The sequence below is a fragment of the Rhinolophus ferrumequinum genome, chromosome 5, assembly GCF_004115265.2.
Source record: "Rhinolophus ferrumequinum isolate MPI-CBG mRhiFer1 chromosome 5, mRhiFer1_v1.p, whole genome shotgun sequence".
Classification (NCBI taxonomy): Eukaryota; Metazoa; Chordata; class Mammalia; order Chiroptera; family Rhinolophidae; genus Rhinolophus; species Rhinolophus ferrumequinum.
Genome location: NC_046288.1, coordinates 32,084,269 through 32,099,578, shown reverse-complemented (window position 1 = coordinate 32,099,578; position 15,310 = coordinate 32,084,269). Strand labels below are relative to the sequence as shown.

The following is a 15,310-nucleotide window of genomic DNA, read 5'->3' as shown; positions in this document are numbered from 1 at the left end:
ATTCGTGGAATCTTTCCTAAAAGCAATAACTACAAGAGAAAACATTATCTCAGTGTAAGCCATGAAACAGAGAGATAAAATCTGAAATTAATTATTAGTTTCAAAAATCAATGTTATGTTGTGGTTCATAAACTAATTGGAATCAAATCTTACAAACACTGTATAAGACATGTAAAGAAGTTATAGGAGGCTGGCTGGGTGGTCCAGTTTATAGGAGAAAATAAGAAAGGAAAGTTGGAGAGCCAGGCTGCAGCAATGAGTAGGAAGGGCACAGCTTTTGGAGTCTTAGCTTTTTATTGCTGTGTGGTTTTGAACAAGTTGCCCAACTTCTCTGAGACTCCGTTTCCTCTTCTGTAAATGGAAAAGATTTCCACTGCGCAGCTCTGTGCTACAGATTAACAGCCAACTGGAGTGGGTTCAGAAGAGATAGATGAGGAATTAGAGACAGCAAATATAGACAACACATTTGAGGAGTTTTACTCGAAAGAGAAGCAAAGGAATGGGATGGTAGCTAGAAGGAAGTAGGGTAGAGAACGTTTGTTATCGTTTTAAAGCACATTTGTGTGCTGATGGGAATGATCCAGTGGAGAGAGAAGAACTGGTGATGATGGAGGACTGCAGGAGTGGTGCTCTTGAGTAGGTGAGGGAGGAGGATTGGGCTTAGTTAGGTAGGAGCACAATATATGGGAAGCAACAGGTGGGGCAGAGGAGTGGGTCGGTGCAGCTGCTGGCACAGGTAGAGGTGAGAGAGTTTGAAAGTATCTTGATAGCTCTTAATTCTGCTGTGGAATTAAGTCCTTCCGGGCAAACAGCATGACCAAAGGGAACGCACTGGGAGGGAAAGTGGGGAGAAGTTGTTGAGAAACTTGAGAGCACAGAAGCTGTGACATATTTGTCTAGGAGAGTAAATTGATAGCAAATATTGCATAATTGCAGTGGTGATGGAGAGTCACCGAGGGCCCACTGGAAGTCAGCAAACAAGATTTTAATGCGAGATCAGATGGCTTTGCTGTGTATTTTCCTTTAGCCCAGTGACTGAGCTAAAGTCAAGGTGTCAGCAGGGCTGCTTCCTTCTGGGGCTCTAGGGGAGAATCCGTTTCCTTGCCTATGCCAGTTTCTACAGGCCACCTGCATTTCTTGGCTCCTGGTGCCTTCTTCCACCTTCAAAGCCAGCAGCATAGCCTCCTTGAATCTCCTTCACTGACTGCTTCCTTTGTCACATCACTTACTCTCTAACATTAACCCTCTTGCCTGTGTCTCATGAGGGCCCTTGTGATTACTTTGGGCCCACCTGGATCATCTGGGATACTCTCCCCATCCCCAAATCCTGAATCACATCTGCAAAGTCCTCTTTGCCATGTAAAGTAACAATATTCACAGGTGGGCAGATTAAGGCATGGACATCCTTGCGGGGGAAGTGGAGGATTTTTCTGTCTCCCATAACTAATGAAGTTGAATATGTTTTCATATGATTATTAGCTTTTTGTATTTCTTCTTTTGTGAATTACCCATTCCTGACATTTTTTCTATTAGCTGTTAGTCTTTATAATTCATTTGTAAGGTCTCTTTCTCTCTTAAGGATATAAACCCTAACAACGCAGCATTTTGCATATTTCCCCCAGTTTATTGCTTACCTTTCAATTTGGTTTATAAGATATTATCTAACTTACAAATGTACATTACTTTTTAAAACTTTGTGGAAAATGTCAAACAAATAAAAGTAGAGATTGAGTATGTTAAATCATTATAGACTTAAGGCTAGTGTTATTTTATCTATACCCTTACCCACTTCGCTAAATTATTTATTATTTTGAAGCAAATTCCAGACATCACATCATTTCATCCATAAATATGCCAGCAAAATACATTAATTTAAGAAAATTTAAATCATGAAATTATTTTCTGCAGTGTTTCTGGGTTTGGTGCCATGTACAAAAAAGCCCAATTCACTTGTCTTTTTTAAAGGGTCTGGAAATAAAGTCTGAATATAAGTTTTTGCACCTTTTTTTTTTTTTTGTCACCTTTTAAAAGAAGTTATGTTTCCTTTTTCTTTAACTTGTTTTTATTAGGAATGGCCATTTTTTGACCACTTCCACAAGTCAGCATGCGCCATGTGGAAAATGCTGTGGATTCAACTTCATGTTACCCTTGGGTTCCTCTGAACAGGGAAGTGTATAAAAAGATTACCATTATAGAATTAGCAGACTGCCTACTGGTGTCTGCACGCCTCATTTAGTCCTCTGTCTGCGACGACGACACTAATGACAGGGAACAACTGCTAGAAAGCTGGCGATTGTCTGCCATGGCTGCATCATTTACACATTTCAGTGTTTTTTTTGGTTTGTTTGTTTGTTTGTTTGCCAAGGGCACTGGGAAGTAAGAACAAATATGCAAAATGAGGGGAAAGACCAGATCCCTGCTGCACAGTCAGTCTGCTGCTTGGTGAGCCCTCCACGTTCTCAAAGGGATGAGCCCCACAGTCCACGCTGCGTGGACTGTTGGCAACCACAGACAGAATTAGAGAGCCATGGGCTTCCGTTTTGAAAAAGAACTGTAACAAGTATTATATAGTTGTTAATTAGGACTAGGTAAAAATAGGAATGTCTTAGATTTCCAGACCTGAACAGGGAAGGCAGCGCAGGAGTTCAGTGTGTGCTTGTCTTAGCCTAACAACTCCAAAGCTGAAACAAAGACCACACAAACCTTACCACCATAAATACCAATGGATTTGTTTAGCACCCTCTAACTTCCTACTCTTAACCCCTTGCAATCTGGTATCCACTGCTTTCTGTGAAACTCTTCTTTTGAAGGTTACCAGCCAGATCCTGGACATTATTCAGGTTCTGTCCTGTGTCCTTTCTTCAGTAAGTAACTGTTTATGGCCCCCTTCTTTAAACTTCTTGCTCTCTTCTTTGCTTCTGTGATGCTAAATCTGCCATATATATATTTTATATATATATATATATATATATTTTTTTTTTTTTTTTTTTTAATTTGAGTAACTGTGTTTTTCCAGGGCCCATCAGCTCCAAGTCATTGTTCTTTCAATCTAGTTGGAAGGTGTAGCTCAGCTCCAAGTCCAGTCACCGTTTTCAATCTTAGTTTCAGGGAGCACATCCCACCATCCCATGTAGGAATTGAACAGGCAACCTTGTTGTTGAGAGCTTACGCTCTAACCAACTGAGCCATCTGGCTGCCCCTCCGGCAGCTTAGTGGCAGCTCGTTGTCTTCAATCTAGTTGTGGAGGGCGCAGCTCACTGGCCCATGTGGGAATCGAACCGGCAACCCTGTTGCTCAGAGCCCGTACTCCAACCAACTGAGCCATCCAGCTGCCCCCTGGTAGCTGCTTTTTAATCCTCTCATGCCTTAAATGTGGCTCCTCTGTAGGCTTTGATAGTTACCTGTGCTTCTTTCTCTCTTAGCACTCCTCAGCTTCAACTTTCTTGCTCTCAAATCTCAATTGCAAGCCTAAGTCCTTTCCTGAGCTCCTGACCCATGTTTCTGGCTAATTTCTGGGCATGTCCAGGTTGACGTTGCTCACCTCAGAATTCTTAGCCCAGCTTCTGCCTTGAACTGTAAGCCCTGGACACCAGTACCCATCCCCTCCAGGCTCGGACACACCCAGTGCGGGAGATGATCATGACAGCAACTGAAAAGGAACACAGTTTGGTGAATCTCAGAATTGAGTCTGATTGCTATAAATCATGCAGGCTTGACATGAACCTGTGTGGCACCTGAAAAGGGCTGCAGTCACACAGTCTTCTCTCCTGGGGATCTGTATGCTGCTTGTCTTTTCTTCCCAAGATTCCACTGCCCCTCTAGGTCTGAAGCCTGTTTTGCTGAGGCCCTGAAATGTTGCTTAATTTCACCATGTCCCTTCCCACACAAACAAATGATGTTTGTTTGTTTGTTTTCCTTCCCAGCCCCACTAGTGCTATGTCTCACATTCTCTGGCAGAATCTTCTGGGTACTGGGACTGGAGCCATAGGACCATTCTTCTGGATATTCATTAGGTCTTGGCCATTCATTACCTCTTCTCAAAGTCCTGCCTTCTTCTGTGTCCTGCTGCCCCAACTTTCTTCATACCTCTATTATTTCATACTCACAATTACTGGAAACCATCCTCAACTGGTATTTCTGGGTCTGGGGCCTCACACTCAAGGTCATCCTGCCGTCTAGTGCCATCTTAAATTCTTCCCGGAACTTTGTGAGGTATAAAGATATACTTACCTATAAAGTAGATAGTTTTTAATGATTAATTTTGTTAGCATACTTTTCTTTCTATGATTTATTCCTACCTGTGTATCATGTGAGAGACTGGAGGGCCTGACTTTGCTAGAGTCCCACAAAGCCAGGCAAGGACTCGTTTGACTTACATGCGAGCTAACGTTGTACCTGAAACATCTTCGTTCACTCACCTTGATCATGGTGCTGCCTGGGAAAACGGGTTCAGGTACCTTTCACTCCAGGCCACTGTCCACATTTATTAGTGCTATTTGAGGCCTTTCACAGTTACTCACGTTAGTATTTTTTTCATTTATTTTTTTCTGCTTTTGTTGAAATATAATTGACATACAGCAGTGTGTAAATTTAAGGTATACAGTATTATTAATAAGGGACTCTCTTCCTTTCTCCCTCCCCTTGTAATTCGTTCATTGACTAAATAATTACTGAAGCCCTACTAGAGAGGCAAGCCAGTAAATGAAGAGGTGAAGCAGGTGGTGGTGGAGGCTGCATAAAACTAGAGAGAGGGCGCCCATCCAAAGGGAACAGAAACTACTGAGTCCCATGGTTTCCACGTGGAATGTGGGCCCAATGTTGTCAAATCAACTTTTTAAAGAGAAGCTGGATATCTGGTTTAGATGTGGAACCTCCTCCTCATTTTAAATGTTAGCAACCAATTCAAAAACCTTTTAAACACCGTGAGGGCTAAGCAGAACAGCTATGAGCTGGATCTGGCCTGCAGGCTCCCAGTTTGCAACCTCTGCTCTCCAGAAATCCTTCCAAGGCCCTCCATGCTCCCCAACACCTTGTACTTTCATGGCTCTTCCTTTTGTTCTGCATGTTCCATTATCTGGACTGCCCAACCCCATTCTGTCCATCGATCCAAATCCTAACCCCCACCTGATTTTTAAGATTGAACTCAAAGTTTGCTGTGTGGCATGCTTGGCTTTTCATCAGCAATAAAGAGAGCAAGTAGGGAGGCCAAAATCAGAAATGAGTTGACAGGTGGTCTAGATACCAACTCCTGGGAGGTCAGCCAAAGCAGGGATCAGATTCCCAACCTACTAGTCCAGGGAACAGGGATCCAGAGGACAAGAGGTTCAGTAACTTGGGTTGGAGTGGGATCAAGTACTAGGCACAGGACACCAAAGATCAAAATGGAACCTGATAATAGTTACAAGACAATAGCTTTAAAAAATACATATATATATATATATATATATATATATATATATATATATGTATACACACACACACACACACACATATAATTCTCTAGTTTTTGAAGGGAAAGAAAAGGGAAGGGTAAGTTAACATTTAAAAAAAAAACCTACTGTGTTCTAGCTCTGTCTCAAATTCCTACTGGAAGTTCAAAGAGGTCAAATATCTTCTTCATGTCATACAGCTAATAAATGGCAGAGTGAGAATTTAGATTTTCAAATGCATGTGTGTGTGTGTGTGCATGTTTAGGCACTATATCAGTGTGCATTTGTTCTCTGGGGAGCTTTAAAAAAATTCAGATGCCTAGGTGACCCCCCCATGTCATTTTTAAATCTTTTAAAAAAGGTTTTTATTAAAAATATGGCTAACATGCAATATTATATTAGTTTCAGGTGTACACCATAGTTATTTAACATTTATATACCTAAAGAAGTGATCACCATGATAAGTACAGCCACCATCTCCCACACTAAAATTCTATCACAGTATTATTGACTATATTCCCTATGCTGTACATCACATTCCCCCTGACTTATTTGTTTTTTACCTGAAATTTGAACCTCTTATTCCACTTCATCCTTATGCCCCCCCCCACCATTTCTAATTTTCAATTAAAGTTGACATTCAATGTTATTTTGTATTAATTTAAGGTATACAGCATAGTGGCTAGACATGTATATAATTTAAGAAGTGACTAGTCTAGTACCCTCCTGGCACTATACATACTTATTACCATATTATTAACTATATTCTGTATGCTTTACTTTACATCTCCATGACTATTTTGTAATTACCAATTTGTACTTCTTAATCCCTTCACCTTTTTCATCCTGCCCTCCAAGCCCCCTCCAATCTATTACCCCAATAAATCTAGTACCCATCTGACACCATACATAGTTATTACAATATTATTGTTTATATTCCTTATGCTATACCCTACATCCCCATGACTACTTTGTAGCAATCGATTTGTACTTCTTAGTCCCTTCCCCTTTTTTACCCACCCTCCCTAAGCCCCCTCCCATCTGGCAACCATCAAACTGTAGTCTGTATGTATGAGTTTATTTCTGTTTTGTTTGTTTGTTTTGTTCTTTAGATTCCACATATAAGTCAAAACACATTGCATCTGTCTCTCTCTGTCTGACATACTCTACTCAGCACAATACCCTCCCGGTCAATCCATGCCGCAGCAGATGGCAAGAACCTATTCCCTTCCACGGCTGAGCAATATTCCACTGTATATATGTATCACATCTCCTTTATCCATTCATCCATTGAGGGATACCCAAGTTACCTCCACATCTTGGCCATTGTAAATAATGCTGCAATGAACATATGGATGCACATGTCTCCTCGAAGTAGCCTTTGGGTTTCTTCGGATAAATACCCAGATGTGGGATTACTGGGTTTTTCTTTGTCTCTTGTTATAGCCTTTGTTTTAAGATATCTTTTGTATGGTGTAAATATTGCTACCCCAGCTGTTTGTTTATTTGTTTCCATTTTCACGAAATACCTATTTCCATTCCTTTACTTTCAGTCTGTATATGTCTTTTGATCTGAAGTGAATGTCTTGTATGCAGCATAAGTAAGGGTCTTGTTTTCTTTTCCATTCAGCCACCCTGTGTCTTTTAATTGTAGCATTTACCCCATTTACATTTAAAATATTTTTTGATAGATATGTAGTTATTGCCATTTGATTATTCATTTCTGTGACCTTTTTTTTTTTTCCTTCTTAAAGAAATCCCTCTAACATTCCTTGTAATACTGGTTTTGTGTTGATGAACTCCTTTAGCTTTTCCTTGTCTGGGAAGCTCTTTATCTGTCTTTCAATTTTAGATGATAATCTTGCTGGGTAGAGTAGTCTTGGTTGTAGGTCCTTACTTTTCATTATGTTGAATATTTTGTGCCAATCCCTTCTGACCTGCAAAGTTTCTGTTGAGAAACCAACTGACAATCTTATGGAAGCTTCCTTATAAGTAACTAGTTGCCTTTCTCTTGCTGTTTTTAGGATTCTCTCTTTGTCTTTTACCTTTGGCATTTTAATTATGATGTGTCTTTATTTGATCCTGCTTGGATTCATCTTGTTTGGGACTCTCTGCACTTCCTGGACTTGTATGTCTATTTCCTTTGCCAGGTTAGGAAAGTTTTCAGTCATTATTTTTTCAAACAGGTTCTCAGTCCCCTGCTTTCTCTCTTCTCCTTCTGATACCCCTATCATGTGAATGTTGTTACTCTTTATGTTGTCACAGAGGTCTCTTAAAGTATCCTCATTTTTGGGGTATCTTTTTTGCTGTTCCAATTGTGTGTTTTATGCTACCTTGTCTTCCAAATTCCTGATTTGATTCTCTACTTCATCTAGTCTACTGCTGATTCCTTCTAGTGTGTATTCATTTCAGTTATTGTGTTTTTCACTTCGATTTTTTATGCTTGCTATCTCTATGTTTAAATTCTAACTAAGTTACTTGAGCATCCTCATAACCATTATTTTGAATTATGTATCTGATAGGTTGCTTCTCTCCAATTCATTTAGTTCTTTTTCTGGAGTTTTCTCCTGTTTTTTCATTTGGGACACATTTCTTTGTTTTCTCGTTTTAGGTGCCTCTCTGTGTTTGTTTCTATGTGTTTGGTAGATTTGCTATGTCTCCCAGTTTTGGCTGGGTGGCCTTATGTGTTAGGTGTCCTGTGGGTTTCAGTGGCACACTCTCCCTGGTTACCTGTGCTGGGTACTCCAGGAATGTCCCCTGTGTGGGTTGTGTATGCCCTCCTATAATAGTTGAGCCTTAATTGCTATTGGCATATCAGTGGGTGGGGTTGACCCTCAGGCTGACTGGCTTTGGGGTTTGGCCACATTCACAGCTTATGGGTTGCTGTGGGGGGGAGGGGCTTTTCCCACTGAGTGGGATTCACCTCAGTGACCTGTTGGGACCGCCCTTTGTGTGTGCTGCTTGTGGGGCTGGGGACCCTCACTTCTCCAGAGGGAACTCGGCAGTGAGATACCCCCATGATTATCTACCATCAAATGGAGGTTTGGAACCGGCCTGTTCTGCATTTCCGCCCCTCCTGCCAATCTTGACGTGGCTTCTTCTTTATATCCTTAGTTATAAAACTTCTGTTCGGCTAAATTTCAGATGGTTCTCCAGGTTGATTATTCTATAATTTAGTTGTAATTTTAATGTGTTCTTGGGAGGAGGCAAGCACAGCATTTATCTACTCTGCCATCTTGGATCATCTCCATTTAAATAGACTCTCTAAGGATGGGACTCAGGCATCAGTAGTTTTCAAAGTTTCCTAGGTGATATCAGTGTGCAGCCAAGGTTGAGAACCACTGTATCCTTCCCACAATATTGACTCCTGCTTAGCATTACTCTCAGAGAGAAGGAAGCAGTGAGTGATAAACAGAGGTCAGGGAGGCCAGTGAACTCCAGTAGTGTTATTTTAATTAGCTCTTTCTTCAAGTGGAAATGTACATCTGTAAATGTACATCTGTAAAAAGCAGATACCCAGTCTGGGAGTCTAGAGAATAAATAAGGACCAGTCAGTGGGACTGAGCAATGAAGAGTATAAAATGAAAGTTCTCCAAATGTTGGATTTTTCTTTTCATTTTTTTTAAACTATAGAATTCACAGGTTTTTATTATATTCTCAGAGGTGTGCTACCAATACCACAGACAATTTTAGAACATTTTCATCACCTCAAAAAGAAACTACCCTTTAGCTATCAAGTGCCAGCCATTAGCAATCACCGGTTGACTTTACTTCTCCATAGATTTCCCTGTTCTGGACTCAGATGTTGGTTTTTAACCCAGATGCTTTCATTGATGCAGGACCAATGATGATCTTTGTTATTTTTATTGAAGCATAAATATGTACAAGAAAAAGCATAAACCATAAGTATGTAACTCAATAAAATTTTGCAAACTGAACTCACCAGGGAACCAGCACCCCGGTCAAGAAACCAAAGCTTATGGGCATCCCAGAAGCTTCTCTTTTGTCCCCCTCCTTCGAGGGTAACCACTCTTCTGAATTCTTTAAGCATAGATTAGTTTTGCCTCCATTTGAACTTTGTACCAATGGAATTACAGAATATGTCCTTTTTTGGTTTCTGGCTTTTTTTACTCAACATTATGTTTGTGAGATTCACCCATATTATTGCCTATAGCCATGACAATCTTTTGATGTTAAATTCACTCAGTTTCCTTTGGAATAAATTATTTGGAAAGGTTCATTGAGACTCTAAGATATTCTTTAGGTGATTTATTGAATAAGCCACCTCCATTGGTTTGTATGAAAATCTGTTACTGAAAGATTTTGGGGGGAATTTAAATTCAGAATGCTAGTAGTGTTGAAGGCAAATGACTGCATCTTGGTCTTGCAGAAACTGTTGGGCAAGTCATTGAACTTAAACTGAATAAACTTGAATGTTTACAAACATTTAATAAAACATGTGAGATTGAATTTCTTATCTGAGTCTTTAGTCCTGGGATCTTTTTATTTTGGCATTTCTTTGGGAACAGCTTCTGATTCCCCCCCCCCCATTTAAAAATGTCTTTCTCTTTCACATCTAATACCTAGTAGTATAGACTAACCCCTTTCTCCACCTAGGAATGTTTAAGTATAAGACCAAACATATAGCTAGGAATGTAATGTTTTTATACCTATCAGTGTTAGAAAGTGCCATATAATTTACTCCTAGTTTCCTTAGCAATTTCTTCTCTCCCTGCACACCCAATCGAGCTAGTGGAATGCTTGCTAAACATGGCAAAGTACTTTGCAGAGAAATTTGTGCTCTGTGGAATTTCTTTTCATGAACCAACAAAGGTTTACTTTTCAGAATAAAGCACAAGGAAGGTCTTTGTGAATCAGGCCTTTCTTAATGTATTTGAATATTCAGGTGCCTTGGGGAGCCTCTGAAAGGGGAGGAGGGGTGCAGGTCTTGTACTGTGCTCTCTTTCCCCAAAATAAGCCTCACAGAGAAACTTGGGTATGAGGTCAGTGTCTTGATTTGAAGCCAACCAGATGATAGGCATGGAAAACAGAAGCTCTGTGACATTTAAAATACATACTGCAAAACATGATAACCAATAAATGTGACTCCTTCACTAGGTACTACTTCCCTGCGCCCATAAAATTAGCAGTGATGTTTAGTCCTAGACCAGAAATTTCCAAAAATGATTTGGAAAATGTATCTGTAAGCAAATAGGCAGAAACCAATCACTTCTACAGGTTTCTAAGACTAAGAGTAGCTCCATCTTCCTCTGTACACGTCCCTTAAGATCACTTCCTCTGTACACTTACAAGAAAAGTCATCAGACACCTGTCAGTTCCAAGGAAAAAAGCACTGCTTTTACATGCTTAAAAATTGTATTTTCTCAGTTTGCAGAGAAAAATAGAGAGGAAATGCAGTTTGTTCATGGAAATTAAGCCTAGCTTTTCCAAGATGTATGTCTTGCCGTCTTTTGTTCACCACAGAAAGAGGTATTCTGTGATGAAAGTGCTTATACAAATATTTAATTTCTGGGATTTATGTGCAGTGTGAAAGCTTGAAGAAAATTTTTCTTTAAATGCCACTTAATCCCCACCCTTCCCTTTCTGAGTTATCATTACTGACTTTGAACTTGTAGTAATACCAAACTGTTTGTACTTGCCAGCGCTTGTCACTGCTGCTGCACCTTAGCTCTTGCTGTGCCTTCCGCCTGGGATAGCTGTTGTCAACCACTGCACTTTCTTCACTGGCTCATTTTTACTTCATCTGCAAGACTATTCAGCTCTGGTGTCATCTCCTCCAGGAATTCTGAACCTCTAGTTTGATGTAATTGCCCCTTCTCTCTGTACCTCATGCAAATCTGTTTTAAACCTTATCGTGTTACAGTCATATTAAAATTATTCTTTGCATGTGCCTCTCCCATTCACACATACACTCCTTGAAAGCAAATTATTAATACAAATTATTAATTCTATGATAGTCCTTTTGTTTAAAAATCATAATATTAACCCAAATTTTAGGTGTAGTTAATAATAATCCTTAATGGAAAACATGAAATTTTATGAAAAGCACACTATCATTATTTTGTCTACTATTAAACAAACAATTTAGATGAAGAGTCTATCTAACTTTAAGGATCCTTAAGCACACTGTTGGATACTGAGCAAGTGTGGACTGGCATACCCATGTGAAAAAATGGTCTCATTCTCTGCTTTTGCGCTCTCTCTCTCTCGCTCTCTCTCTCTCTCTCTCTCTCTCTCTCTCTCTCTCTCTCTCTCCTCTTGCTTTTCTTCCTCCCTTTATTAACCCCTTATTATTCTCTGTTGCACTACATTTTTTGTTTCCAAAGAGAAGGTCCTTGTTTATGTTTGCTGTCATTTTATAGATTAGGGTTTCCAAGATGACCTGGAAGGGGAGACCATTTATTTCCCCTTTCAGAACCACGTCCAAAAGCCTTGTACGTGTCACCCAGTGAAGGGTGATGTCTGGGCTATGACCATACGGCCTAACAGTAGTCATGATAGTTTATATGATGCTTTATGAGTTAGGCCCTGTGCTGAGAACTGTCTGTATATGCAATAGTTCTATTAGGTAGGAACTGCAGTTGTGCCCATTTGCAGATGAGGAAACAGTCTCAGAGAACTTAATAACTTGCCCAGCATCATACATGTTTTAAATGCAGAGCTGGATTTAAGAACCAAACCCCGCCAGAGTCTAAAACCTATGATTTTAAATTGTTTATGTTGAAATAAACAAGTATAGCTGAATAGGAAGCTGCAAAGAAATGTACAGGGAGGTCCTGAGCAACCTTCACTCCATGTCCCCCAGTTTGACATCCTACATGATAACAGTACAATATCAAAACCAGGAAATAGTTGGGCATCCATACATATGGTAAACTGAGGGTTTTGATTACCATAGAACTTTAGTTAAATATGGCTTCTGAATGAAAATAGCATTCTTTATACTAAAAGCCTTCATTTTAGTAAATAACTCATTATTGCCATGATATACATTGAGGAAGAATGTGGTTTAGATCACTGATTCTTAACCTTTTAGGACATAGATGTATTTTAGAAGGCAATGAAATTCGGAATTTCAGCAAAAAAAGACATCTATACACACATATATACAAAATGTTCATGGTTTCACAAACATTCTCTATCTCCACTCCCCAAAATGTGCATAGACCACAGGTTAAAAACTTGGAAATAAGGGCTGATACTGACATTTTGCTCAAGGGATTGGCTGTGTTCTGCTCTCAACTGGTTTAGAGCAATATTTAAAGAAATACATGTACTTAAATAAATTTGGAAACTCTCTAACAATTCTTATTAATGCTCTTTTATGTCTTTTCCCAACTCTGCTTATAACCCCTCTCCTCCCAAACCCTCTTATTACTCTTTTTCTTAAGGGGCTGAAAGTTCCTTGCTTTTTATACAGCTCTTGGTTGCTTGCACAGAAAAATTGCTTCCAAGATTATTGCCCCTTCAATCACACTTCATCTGGGATTGCTTTCTTGTGCACAAAAGGCCTTTGGTCAGCACCTTTCACTTGTCTTTCCCTTTTCAGGTCACCACCAAGAACTTGGGTAATTTGGGTCATGGCTCTGGAGTTAGGGATCCGCCCAGCTAGATATGAGAATGTAACTGTGAGCTCCTGTCAGTTTTGAGCCAGCTTTAGGAGCCAGGAAATGTATTTCCATAGCTAGGGTTTTACCCTGAGAGTGTAAGTCACCGAGGCATAGGTCAGAGAGGCAATCTGGATGGAGGAGGAAAAGATATTAAAAACAAACAAACAAACAAAAAAAAAAAAAAACGGGCTTATGATCTAACCAGAAGTGTAGAACAGATCTTGATTCTGAGGAAGGTTCTTGCCTTAGTCATAAACTTCTTACATGCTTCCTGCTGAGGTAAAGCTCAGTGAAATATGCTGCTGCTGTGGAGCCAGAGTCCAGAGTTTGGCTAGCCTAGAACCTGCAAGGAAGTGAGTACACCTGGAAACGTGGGTAGACATAGGGCTGATGCTGACATTTAGCTCAAGGGATTGGCTGTGTTCTGCTCTCAACTGGCCAAGATAGAAGAAAGCCAAAACACTTCCGCTATACCAGCTGTGTAATTTTTTGTGATGAGCTTTTTCCAGTCAGAAGTTTCACAACTGCTCTACTGTCTTCTAAGTTGTCTGCCCGCTGATGAATGCCTTATATTTTGCATACAGTTGGTCTTTTACAACCCTGAGTAGTTTTATAGCCTGGTTGCCAAAAGAGGCTAGTGAAAAAAATTTGCTTTCAAAGCAAATTTGACTGAATTTGACTGTTGAAGACAAAGACTTCTGCCATGGTTTCTCTGCACGGTCAAACCAAGTATTTGACTCAAAAGGAGAATGGAGAGTGGAAGGATGGAAGGTAGACCTGGACTACTGTCTATTTATGGTTTTCTTTAGTGCTGTGTTGGGGTCTCCTGATGTTGAAGGCCTGTCTCGGTTTTATAACAGCGATCAGACTTGTACACCCCTGTGCCGGAAACTGTGCTAAACATTATAAATCATTCTCCCAAGAACCCTAAAGTTGGCTGTTTACCCGTGATGAAACTAAAGGTCAAAGAAGTGCATTAACCTGATCAGCGTCACAAATCTAGCAGTAAAGAAAATGGGACTTGATCCCAGGTATTTCGTGCTCCTATATTTAAGTGGAGAATTTGCACCTCAGTTCTGGCTTCTTGCTGTACAACTTCCCTCCTCCTCCCCACCCCATGAGGAAATCTGGCTCAGGGTCACTGGTTGACACTAACTTAATTCCTCAGAGACTGGTCAGTGACCCACCAGATGCCATTTCACAAAGGGAGATATGCCTTTCCGATACGCTGAATGTCAGCTGACCAGGGCCCCTCCTCTGGGTCAGAGTGCTGCTGAGCATTAAATCGAAGAGGAGAGAATTGGATAACTTCGTGACATCTCATTTCCAGACTGTAAGTAAGGCTTGAAGAATTCAACATACCCTGTCGCCCGGCTAGAATATTCGTGTCTGCCAAATATAGTCTACCCTGGACAGTGCGAGATAAACACTGCTGAAATTTTGCCTCTTTCCAAAGTCATCATTTTCTGGACTCCAGACAACTCTGGGCAGATGAATCCTCTTTTATTTACATTATCTTTAGTTGTTATACTTTCCAGGATCACGGTATCTCTTAGATCACTTGGCCCTGAGGCGATTTTAGCTGTCATCATAGCTTTGTGAGCTTTGGATAGAATCCATTAGAATTTATAAAGCATTATTCAGGGTGAGTTACCTTTGTAATCCCATAACCTGATTCTTTGGGTGTTGATTTTTGATGAGTCTTTTGTCTAAATTCTGAGTCTAAATTTGTCTAAATTTAGAGTCTTTCTCTAAATTCTGAAGAAGTAACTTCATTATCCTTAGATTTTGCAACCTTTATTCCCGCAAGCTCTGGTAGCATTTGGAACCTCCTCTACTTGAACACTTTAATAGATATGATCAAAAGAAGTTATATAGCTGAAACATGTCACCCATAGCAGTCACTCATGTCGTTATATTTTACACTTGACAACAAATGGGCAGGCCATACAAATGTTTTATGTACCTCTCTGAATGTGTGACATATTTCACACACAACGATCAAATGGAGAAGAGGAACATCTCTTTAGACCCTAACCTGTCCCAGTCTCACAAAGGTAATGGATGGAAAGATTTCTGGAGAAATTACCGTTTGATTCTTTCTTCAGGGCCTAATAGTCTTTCTCTCCTCCTACTCTAAAAGGAATGGGTTCATCCTACTCATGGGAGCATGTTTCTCTTTGCATCAGAAAGCTTTGTAAAGTAGCCAGCTACACCCAGAGAGTCCTGAAATTCTCAGAGTAACACATT

The 15,310-nt window shown here is 40.1% G+C and overlaps 1 protein-coding gene across 1 annotated transcript in view; it reads left to right on the top strand.

Annotated features, from left to right (window-relative positions):
• The window catches only part of G3BP2 (G3BP stress granule assembly factor 2), a 71,529-nt gene that overhangs the window by 22,584 nt on the left and 33,635 nt on the right, over positions 1-15,310 (top strand). The window lies entirely within an intron of this gene.